Source organism: Marmota marmota, unplaced genomic scaffold, assembly GCF_001458135.2.
Source record: "Marmota marmota marmota unplaced genomic scaffold, marMar, whole genome shotgun sequence".
NCBI classification, from domain to species: Eukaryota; Metazoa; Chordata; class Mammalia; order Rodentia; family Sciuridae; genus Marmota; species Marmota marmota.
Window position 1 is genome coordinate 75,625,464 of NW_026000026.1, and position 11,256 is coordinate 75,636,719.

Below are 11,256 nucleotides of genomic sequence, written 5' to 3' on the forward strand. Positions count from 1 at the left end.
TTTTTTTTTTTAATTTTGAATCCAGTCTGCTAATATTTTGTTGAGGATTTTCACATCTATGTTCATCATGGATATTGGTAGATATTGTTGTGTCCTCATCTAGCTTTATTATCAGAGTAACACTGATCTTATAAAATGAGTTTGGAATTATTTTCTCCCCTTCAATTTTTTTGGAATACTTTGAGAAACTTTGGTATTTGCTTTTTAAGCGTTTGGTGGAAGTCAGCAGTGAAGCCATCAGTTCTTGAGATTTTCTTTAATGAGAAGGTTTTTTCTTTCTTCTTTCATTGTTGAGTCAGTGTTTTTAATTGTAATTGGTTTTGTCATATTTTCTTCCTCTTCATTATTGAGGTTTGGTAGATTATATATATATATATATATAAACTTACACATTTCTCTTCAGTTATCCACCTTAGGGGGGAATTATAGCTCATCATAGTCTCTTATGATCCTTTCCTTTTTTGTAAATTTTGTAAAATTCTTCCTCTTTCTTTTCCAATTTTATTTTAGAGGTTTTCCTTGTTTTTCTCAGTCTGATGAAAGAGTATTCAATTTCATTTATCATTTTAGAGAACCAAATCAGATTTGTTATTTCTTTCTATTGTTTTTTTAAATTTATTATTATTATTATTAGGCTCTAGTTTATTTATCTCTACTCTGATTTCTATTATTTCCTTCCTTTTACTGGTTTGGGGTTTTGTTTGTTCTCATTTTTTTAGTTGATTTGTAATATGAGTTTTTGAGATTTTTTTCTCTTTTTAAATTAATTATTTATTACATGAACCTCCATCCTAGAATTGCTTTGGCCATATCCCACATGTTTTAGAACATTATGTGTCCATTTTTGTTTGTCTCAGTGTATTTTTTTAATTACTATTTTAATTTATTTTTTGATACTTTGGTTTTTCATAAGCATCGTTGCTTGCCTTCCATGTATATTCAACCTTTCCTGAATTCTTCCTGTTAATTGATTTCTAGTTTTATGCTGTTATGGTTTAGATATGAAGTGTCACTAAAAATTCCTGTGTGAGAAAAATGTAAGAATATTCATAGATGAAATGATTAGATTATGAGAGTTTTCAACTAATCAGTGGATTAATCCACTGATATGGATTAATTGGGTGGTAACCATAGGCAGGTGGGATGTGAGTGGAAGAAGTTGGTCACTGGAGGTGTGCTTTTGAGGTGTATGTTTTCTCCATGGTGAGCTGAGTTCTCTTTGCTTCCTGGTTGCCACACTCTGAGCTGCTTTCCTCTGACACATCCTTCTGCTGTGATGTTCTTCCCCACTGCATGTTCAGAGTTAGGGAGTCAGATGGCCATGGGTTGAGACTTCTGAAACAATGAGACAAAATGAACTTTCCCTCCTTTAAGTTATCCTTGTTTGGTCTTTTGGTAACACTGATACAAAGCTGACTAAAATAAAAAGTAATACCAAGAAGCAGGGTCATTGCTGTGACTAACTTGAACACGTGATTCAAAAGCCTTTGGAACTAGTTTGTAGAGTAAGAAATTTTGAAAAGTTCACAGATATAAGCTGGAAAATCTCTAGAAAGTTGTAAGCAGAGTTTAACGGGAAATTCTAGTGTGAATTTAGAAGACCAGAATGCCAATAGGACTGTGTACCATAAAGACTGGATTTATGACAGGAGGACTCTATTGAAAATTGACCATTCATGTTACATTCTGGAAAAGAATCTGTCTACATTTTTCCCAAGTTCTGAGAATTTCTGAGAGACTGAATTTAAAAGTGATGGACTAATTAAACTGGTGAAGGAAATTTCAAGGCAGAACAGCATTCAGGAAGTGGTATGGAAACTTTTAAGCAAAGTTAACTGTAATAATCAGGGGTAGAAAGCAAAAGAAAAAAGATCTGAGAAGGTTGTAGTTTGGCCACAACAGTGTGAGTAAAACTGGGACAAAGTGTGTAAGTGTGTTATGCTTGTTAAAGAGAGGATAGCCACTAAAGAACTGCTAAGTACTTTAGCCAGAAACAATAGAAATTATAGTTTGAGGGCATCTCAAGAATGGGCAAGACCATACCCATCTCAGGTTTAAGGGTGTAGAAGTAAAAAAAAAATCATTTGAGAAGAAACCATGCATGTATCCTGCATGCACAGAAAGTCCTAGGAAGTTTTTTTCATCATGCTTATCCAACTAGGCACTCAGAGGCTGCATAGTCATGATCCCAGGAGGTTTGGATTAATTGGGTGGTAACCATATTAGCTACTGCTTAATATGTCAGTAGACCTTGGTATCAACCATGTAGTACTGGTATGCAGGAACTTATGATGCTGGAGTTTGGAGGTCTTCGAGATTTTCACTGAGATTAATAAGGAAGACCTGGGAGGCCAAGAAAAGTATAGCATCAGTGGGATCCCTGCAGGCAGATCCCTGGTGAAGGTGATGCATAAAATATGAGAAGGAAATCAAAGCTGTGGTGGAGACCCCTGAGATTAAGAGATGCCAGTAATACGGAGCATTTGTTAGGAAAGCAGAAGGAAGCAAGTGAAGACTAGCCAAACAAGAAACTACAAGGCCTGCAGACTGCAAGGCTGTGGAGACAGAGGTCTGCCAGCCCTTTGCAAAGAACATTATGATGTCATATGCCCCAGATGTTGGACTTGGAGCTACAGGACTTATTTCCCTAGCTGGATTTTGTTCTATCCCTTTTTCATGCCCCTATTTTCCCCTTGTAAAATGGAAATGTTTACTTTGTGTCATGATATATTTGGTATATGCTCTAAGTGTCAACATAAACAGTGACACTTGAAGAGGCTTGAAGTTTGGTTACTGAAGCAGAAAACAAGGACAGAATTCTTTAATCTAAACCCAGCCCAGCTAGCCTCAACTCCCAGTTCTAATCCCAAATCCATCACTTTCAACCTCATCCTCCTCCATGTCTCTCCTGGGGGCACAGCTCCTATTTTGTTAGTGTGTGTGCCAAGTCAATCTTTGGTTTCACTGATGTCTTTACATTTCCTCGAACTAGATCACATGGATGGTGCAATGCCCCCTTATGCTTAGTCTTGAACCCTAGAAGAGTCCATCTTGTATTTTGGACTTTCTGATGCTTCTCTTGCCAACTTGCTTTTGATATTTACAGGGGAAAACATACAATAGTTTGTCTTGAGTCTCAGATAATATTTTGGACTTGGACTTTGGGGCAATTCTGGAACTCTTAAGACTATGAGGACTCTAGGAAATTGACTAAATGTATCTTGTATTATGAGATGGACATGAATTTTGGGGGGACCAGGAGTGGAATGCTATGATTTTGATATTAGGTATCCTTCCAAAGCTCACCTGTGAGACAATGCAAGGATGTTCAGAGATGAACTGAATAGTTTCTGAGAGTTGAAACATAATTGGTGGATTAATCCTTTTCATACAAATTAACCGGGTTGTAACTGTAGACAAATAGGGTGTATTTGGAAAAAAAATAGGTCACTGGGATGTGGTTTTTGAATATATATTCTCTTTCTGGTGAGTAGAACTCTCTGCTTCCTGGTTGCCATGTACTGTGCTATTTTCCTCCATCACACATTTCCACCATGATGTTCTGCCTCATCTTGGTCCCAGAGCTATGCAGTCAGCTGACCTTGGACTGACCTTTTGAAACCATGAGCCCAAATAAACTTTTTCCCCTCAAGTTATTCTTGTTGGGTGTTCTAGTCACAGTGAAGCTTAGCCAACTAAAACACCAACTATTGTGATCATAAAAGATGCTTTACATAATTTAAATCTTCTTATATTTGTTAAGACTTTGTTTTGTAACCTAACGTATAATCTCTCCTGAAGGATCTCCATGTTTGCTTTAGAAGAATTTGTATTTTGTTGCTGTTGGATGAGATGTTCTGTACATACATTTTTTTCTACTTGATATACAGAACAGTTTATAGCTGATGTTTTCTTATTGGATTTTCCATTGAACAATCTGCCCATTGCTAAAAATGAGGTACTGAAGTCTCTTGCTATTATTAGACCTATATCTTCAGATCTGTTAATATTTGTTTCGTATATTTAGGTACTTTAAAGTTGGGTGTATATATTATTTACAATTGTTACATTCTCTTGATGAAGTTGCCCATTCATTTTATAAAGTCTAACTTCCATGAGATAACTATCCCTGTTTTTGTTTCCATTTACATAGAATATCTTTTTCTGAACTTTCACTTTAAATTTATGTGTGTCATTAAAGGTGAAGTGAGTCTCTTATAGGCAACCACCACTCTATATTCTTTGGTTAGAAACTAAGTATGTGGTGCTTAGGGATACTGAAGACTAGGTCCTTGAGGACTAAGGCTTAGGTGCTCCCTCAGACTCAGAAGTGGTATAGAGCTTGGGTCAGTGGGAGAAAGATAAGACCCTGGTTCTGCTTGAGCAGGCCTATACCTGAGGTCTGCCTGAACTTGGTGTCTCCATGAATGGCTTTAGCTTGAGGCCATGAAGCACTGGAGCCTGTATCTGTGAATGCTGGCCTGGTGCTGGAGGACACAGGTGCCAACCAGGTTTGGGGGAAGGGCTAGAAACTGGTGCTGTATGGGCTCACCTGACTCTGGACTGGTCAGGAATCTGGGGAAGACCTGGAGCCTGAGACCTGAGATTAGTTTAGAGTCTGGGCTAGTGATAATCTGACTGGTGCTACAGGGGTGATTTGGTTTTGGGGGTCCCGAAACCTGGGGCCATGAGTGCCAGTCCCATGCTGGGTGTAATCTGAAACTAGTTTATTTGTACTGCCATTCTTCAGAAGCCACTGCAGAACAGTAGACATTTGATGGTCCATCTAAAGACCAAGAATCTTGGCCCATTGATGATCTGTCTATAAGTGGATTTGCTCTTGTTTGAACTGAAGGGAGGGTGTGGTAACATGAGAGAACTCAAGAAAAACTATCAGCAACCATTTTTACTTCAGTATAGTTGGCAAAGTGATTTCCATTGCCCTAGGCAAAACTTGACTGATTGAGACCAATTAGTGTTCAGCTCAATGAACAATTATTTCTCTTGATCTTTGTCTCTTTGCTTATAAATAATGGGATGCTCAAGGGAACTTAGCTTTGGTCTCATACTGGATTTCTTTCTGCTTCAATCTAAGAGACATTATTGTCAGATTCATGGTGTTAAATTAAAATGTCTAGTACACTGAACTAGTTTGTAGCTATCTTTATTCATTTTTTATTTCTTATGCCTATGGATGTTGGGGTATTTGATCTAAGTTTTATTTGAGAATATGTGGATACATATTATTTTTAGAATTGAACTGTGTGTGTGTGTGTGTGTGTGTGTGTAGTGGGAGGGGGGTTCTTTTGTTTTAGACTTTTTTTGATACTGGTTTGTAACGTATGATACTACTACAAGATTTTAAAGTGAACAAAGTCCTAAAATAGTACTCTGCAACCATGTCTGTATCTGAAAGAGCTTAGATTAAAAATTGTGAAGACATTTTACAATATGGCTTTTTGGTTTTTGATCACCTTTAGTGATAAAGAGCACCTGGTTGACTTGATAAGAAGATAGGAACACCCCAAAATGACCATGTTAGAATCTAAGGTATAGAGGTTTTTAATAGATAGCATTTAATCTCTCTGATAAATTAAAGAATATTTCCAATGAACTTGTATTTATTCTATAAGAAGAAGGTTCTAAGGTGTCCATATGCAGCTTGTTTTTGTTTTTGTTTTGAGAGAAGTTTAGGGTTTTCCTTTTGCATATGCCCAGACGTAGCTCTGTCCAAGAGGCTGTAAGTGGCTATTATAAGGAGTTGCCCAAGTGGACAGAGAGACCACGGGGCTCAGCAAAGGTGTTTTGCTCCACCAAAGCCTTCCATTGTCATGGACCTCAGCTCAGTCAGTCTCTCACCAGTTCTTTCCTTTTTTCCTCTCTTCTAATGGATAAAGAAATCTTTCTAACACACAAATGACAGAATTAATCATTCACCTCTCTAGGATTCTGTACAGCAACATTGTAATACTTCAATTGTGCTTATTAAATAAGGTGTATCTATTATAGTTATTTGTGTATTTTTTCTATCCAATACTGGCCTTTGGGTTCCTTCAGAAGGAAACCAATGTCATATTTAACTTTCTATCCATAATGCTTGACTCAACATATGATTTTGAAATAAATGCATCTAATCCATATTATTTAATATAGTATCTCTCCTGAAAATTCCAGTTTGTTTGGAAATGCTAACTTCTTTGAATTGCTACAGCAGTTATTCCCCATACCATGTATTCTAGGTCTTCTTTGGCAGTATTTTATATTTATCTAAACTGGGTTATCTTTATAATCTTCAGAGGCAATAAATTCTGAAGATACACAACCCAAGTTGTATATCTGCAGTATCGGCCTCTGAGCCATTCACGTTCCCTTGCTCTCTCAAACCGTTTTGAATGTTCCTGTGAAGCCCACCTGTAGACTCAATTATGTAACTGATGAACTCTCATATGCTCTTGTGCACATGTGATGTCTTAAGTCTTGACAATGGAACTATCTTTGAGTAGTGATCCATTCACCTTTACAGTTGACCTTAATAGCTATTCTTGCATTTGAGTATTCTCTTAATATATTATCAGTTCACTGAACACCAGGTCCATCTTATTTTGGTGAATAAGAATAGCTATCTTTGAGCATCTCCCATGTGCCTGCTTCTAGAAATAAGACACAGGGAAACATTTTAAAGTATTAATGTGTCAATTTCTTCCCAGCTTCTCTCAGGCCTCTGCTGTTCTTATACCCTGACACATTTTCTGTTTCTCTCAGTCACCAGTTACAGGCAAGCACTCACTAGCAAGCAGAAGTCAAATCTGCAGATATGAAACTACGAAACAACCAAGAAGTAAGCAAAACTCCTTAGGTTAAGCAAGGACAGAGAGATTTAAATTCAAGATGGAGGGGAAGAAGAATCCTGTGGAAATAGAGGGTGAAATTTTGAAACTTTACCTTTCTGGAGCAAGGACTGTTCCTGCAAGAGACTCTTAGAGAGAAGTGTATTTGTACAAAGCTCTTTCTTGTGGCCCTCCATTCAGGTCCCAATTGTAACCACCAGTCATCTGCTTATTTTTGTCCCTAAACTGTCTTAGCTCTAACACATCTCCTTTGGATAATCTCCTTTTTTATAGCCAGAAGATTACTAAATGCTTTCTGCTTCCCAATTCGAGTCTCAGATTCATTGAGGAGAAATAAATTAAAGGAGCAAAAGTCTCATCCCTGACCAGCGTGGAAATGAACTGAGACATAGGTAGGCTTTTGTGAGAAATGATTTCCCATACTCAAAACTTGTACAATAGATAGTTTCAGTCCCAGCTTTCAGATGAAGAAAAAATGCGACCAGGTATATCTTATTTCTAAGTTTAAGCACTTCTTTCATACCAGATTTTTCACTTTTTAATCTTTCTTTTGCTTTCTTTCTGCCTCTTTCTACCTCACCTATATCCTTTCATCTTTATTTCCTTCTCTTCTTTCCTTATTTCCTTCCATCTTTGCCGCAGTCTGGCTGGGCACACAATCACGAGCCACCACACAGCTTGTAGATTCAAACAGCAACTCTTTATTCCCGAACTCACACCAGCCGTATACAGACACGTTCTGGGGAAATCCACGTTCTCTGCCCAAATCCACGTTCTCTCCCAAATTCCTTCACTGGGCTTCTGTCTCCCAAAATATACTGTCTGAATCCCGTGAGAACTCAAGGGGAACTTAGGCAGCAGGATACGCCCTATTCCCAGCAGGAATAATCTTAAACCTTAAACCTGGAACCTAAACTGGGAACGCCCTAAACCCGATTATGTTAAACCGGGAACACCCTAATCCGCCCTGGTCCTTGAGCAAGGTCAACTACATTCAATGTCACTGCAAAATGTCAGCAACATGGGGTACGCTGGCAAGGAAATTGTCATACCTACTTGGCTAATGGCTCCCAGCATCTCCCCCCTTCTGATTAATTAAACAAGCAATGTGGCTTAAGGACCGTGCCTGGTAGGTTGTCCAATTCAACATATGGTTCTTACCCGTCATCGGAAAACTGACCTTTAGGCGTCAGCCTCCTGTCTTAGGTTGATACCACTGCAGTTGGATCATACCCGTCACTGACTACCGGTCCAGCATACAGCCATTGGCCCCCAAATTTTAGACCATCACTAGCAGAAGGGAGGAGGATACAGAAATGCCACGACACCAAGCCAATTGACGGCTCCTTGGGAAAAATTGGGAAAAAATCACTGGTGACACCATCAGCAAAGATATGTCAGCACTACCACAATTAACTGATTAAGCTACCAAATGTGTAATTATCCTATTATGAGAAAGGGAGAAAAATTAAGATTAGATACAGCCTTTTCTAGAAAGAGTAATTAAACCATTACATCAAAGAAACCTGAATGATATTTAAATAAAAGAATCAGAGGAGATAGGGAATATTTTATTACAATGTAGGGAGAGAAATGCTTGACATGAACGAATTGTTGAAGGAAAATAAGGACAGGAAAAGGGAAGGGAGACAGATAGGAAAGAGGGTACGAGACATTTATTTGAATATACAGAGGAATATAATTGGAACCCTTGGTAAGGGGTATTTATTTCCACAATTTTTTTTCCTGGAGAGTAGAATAATATATTATACAATCAAACGACCTCTTGGATGAAATCCTGGAGAGGTTGTGGAGAAATAGTTGTTTTAAGAAAAACTGAGAGATAGTAACTGACCTTTTTTGTTTCCATTTAGGCTATAAGCAAAATTAAAAAGCGTTCTCAAAGAACTATACTATCCCAGAGAAAGACTTTATGATGCCTTGAACCTCAGCTTGTTGAGAGATGATGAATAATATTGGTGGGATTGTCTTCCAAAAATATTCAGCCAATTCTCCCTCTTCTCTCTGTGTATTCATTCAAAACGTGGGATCAGACACCTGCTGTATGTCAAGCATCTCCTGGGCACTGGCCATGGATACCGTAGCAAGAAGATAACCCTCTCCTCTGTCCTAACCTGGCCCCATTTTTTTCTTTATGTAAATGATTTCTTTCACTCCTCTCCTGATTTCTGATGGGGTCTATGTTATAGGTTTTAAAATTGCTTGATTATTACAGAAAAGGCATTTTGTGATATACCTGCCTTCAGGATTTTATTCAAAACTCTTTAAACAAAAAGGTTTACCTTCTGTTCACACAGTTCTGTCATTCCCTCCAGACGTAGCCCCTCATGCTCTGACAGCTAGGTAACCCGGGTGCTGCGCGCTCTACAGAGTCTCGATGAGTGATCTAAACTCGAGTGCTGGGCTTGGTACCCTCCCCAGGCAGCCGCCTCGGGTCAGGGCATCAGGATGAAGCCGCGCTCCCCAGCCCGGGTCATCTGCTTGGCTCCTCTGTCCCTACCTGGCTGACCATTCTCTCGCAGCCCCCTCTCACCCGTGCTGCCAGCCAACCGGGGCTCAGCCTTTAGGGACTACTGTCGCGCCCCAATGCGGGGCTTCCGCCGCAGAGAACTGTGTGAACAGAAGAAACCTGCGGGGCTGGAGAGCAAACCCAGGGACCTTATACTAGTTTCTCTGGAACAAGATGGGATACCACTCTGGAAGTTTCATGTAGCCTTTAGGAAAAATTTCAACTTTTTCTTCTGTAAGCTGTCACCATGACCCTGACAAAAGGTTCTTTCACCTACTCCAGTGGGGAGGAATATCGTGGCGAGTGGAAGGAGGGCCGCAGGCATGGTTTTGGTCAACTGCTGTTTGCAGATGGTGGCACTTATCTGGGTCTTTTTGAGAATGGGCTCTTTAATGGCTTTGGGGTACTGACCTTTTCAGATGGTTCAAGGTATGAGGGGGAGTTTGCCCAGGGCAAGTTTAATGGCGTCGGAGTCTTCATTCGGCATGACAGCATGACCTTTGAGGGGGAATTTAAAAATGGCAGAGTAGATGGTTTTGGCCTGCTGACTTTCCCCTGATGGTTCTCATGGAATACCCCGCAACCAAGGTCTATTTGAGAACAATAAGCTGCTGCGGTGGGAGAAGTGTTCCACGGTGGTTCAGCGGACCAGAGTGCCTCCAAGTCCGCCAGAAACCTTACTGCTTGATGGGGCAAGTGTCAGTAAAGCCCATGACCACCTGAGATGAACAGAATGAGCCAGATCTCAGATGAGATGAGGATGATCACAGCTCCGAAGCCTGTGATATACCCCATCACCTGCCAATCAGCAATTTGATCACAGAAAGTGCTAAGGATTTGGGCCCAAAGACCCCACAGTGGTTAGCAGTTCTGCCTTTTCCTGATGCTTATTTGCTAAAGACAGGAGCTGAGTTTTCTTACTTTCCGACATTCCCTGTTCCTGAGACCTGGGGTTACCCAGTACAGACTGGCTGCGGCCTTCACTCCATTTACTGCCAAGTGGTTCAGAATCTCCTCATTCTGCCTATGTTTGGGGCACATGATCCTACCCCCCTAGGGCCAATGCTGTGTGCTGCCCTGGAAAAATGAGGAACAAGATAGACAGTACAGTGACCCTGTGAAAGTTGGGCCAGAGCCCCTCATTCAGTGCAGTTTGAATCCTGGCTCCAGGCTCCCACTTTGTCTGATCAGACTAGTCTTTGTGTCTGCTTATTTTCCCTGTGAAGGATCTGGTAAGAGTGTTGTTTTCTTCTTCCTTGACTTTACAAGTCATGTTCCTTACTTGAGTTAGGGCATATAATCCAATCCCCATTTGTGTCTCTCCGTCCTTAGTCTATCAGACATAATCCCTTTGTGGCATAATCAAGAAAGAAACTGATGTAACCTTGTAAGTTGTATTCGTTTCTCACTCCAGGTTAAGGGGCAGACATATCCAGCCTCGAGGCCTTCCTAGGGAGTGGACTGAGTGTTGGGGAAGGCCTGCATCAACACAGTTCTTTCCCTGTTGGTGGTAGATCAGACTCACCTACACCCCTGGGTGGAGGTAGACTCACACCCACCCTGGGACTGCGGTGAACTAAAAGCATTGGCTGTTCCTCGCATTTGGCTTGCTATGACTCTCCCACCAAGAGCCTTGATCTTCAGGCCTTGGTCAGTTCTTGGCAGGTGGAATCCCTGTACAGTTCATCATGAGGCCTCCAGTTACTGCAGGACCCAGACACACTCCCAGCTCCCATCCTCACACTGAATCTCCCTCAACAGCAGACTGTGGTGGAAATTATAACTGTGTGCCTCTATTTATTCTGTGAACTGTATTGTAGAATCAAGTGTTCATAGAATAAACAAATCACCAGATCTGCCTAAAAAAAAAAAAAAAAA

The 11,256-nt window shown here is 40.2% G+C and overlaps 1 pseudogene; it reads left to right on the plus strand.

The window, feature by feature from the left end:
* The first annotated feature begins 9,071 nt into the window (after positions 1-9,071).
* LOC107135570 lies at positions 9,072-10,066 on the plus strand (annotated as a pseudogene).
* The last annotated feature ends 1,190 nt before the right edge of the window (positions 10,067-11,256 follow it).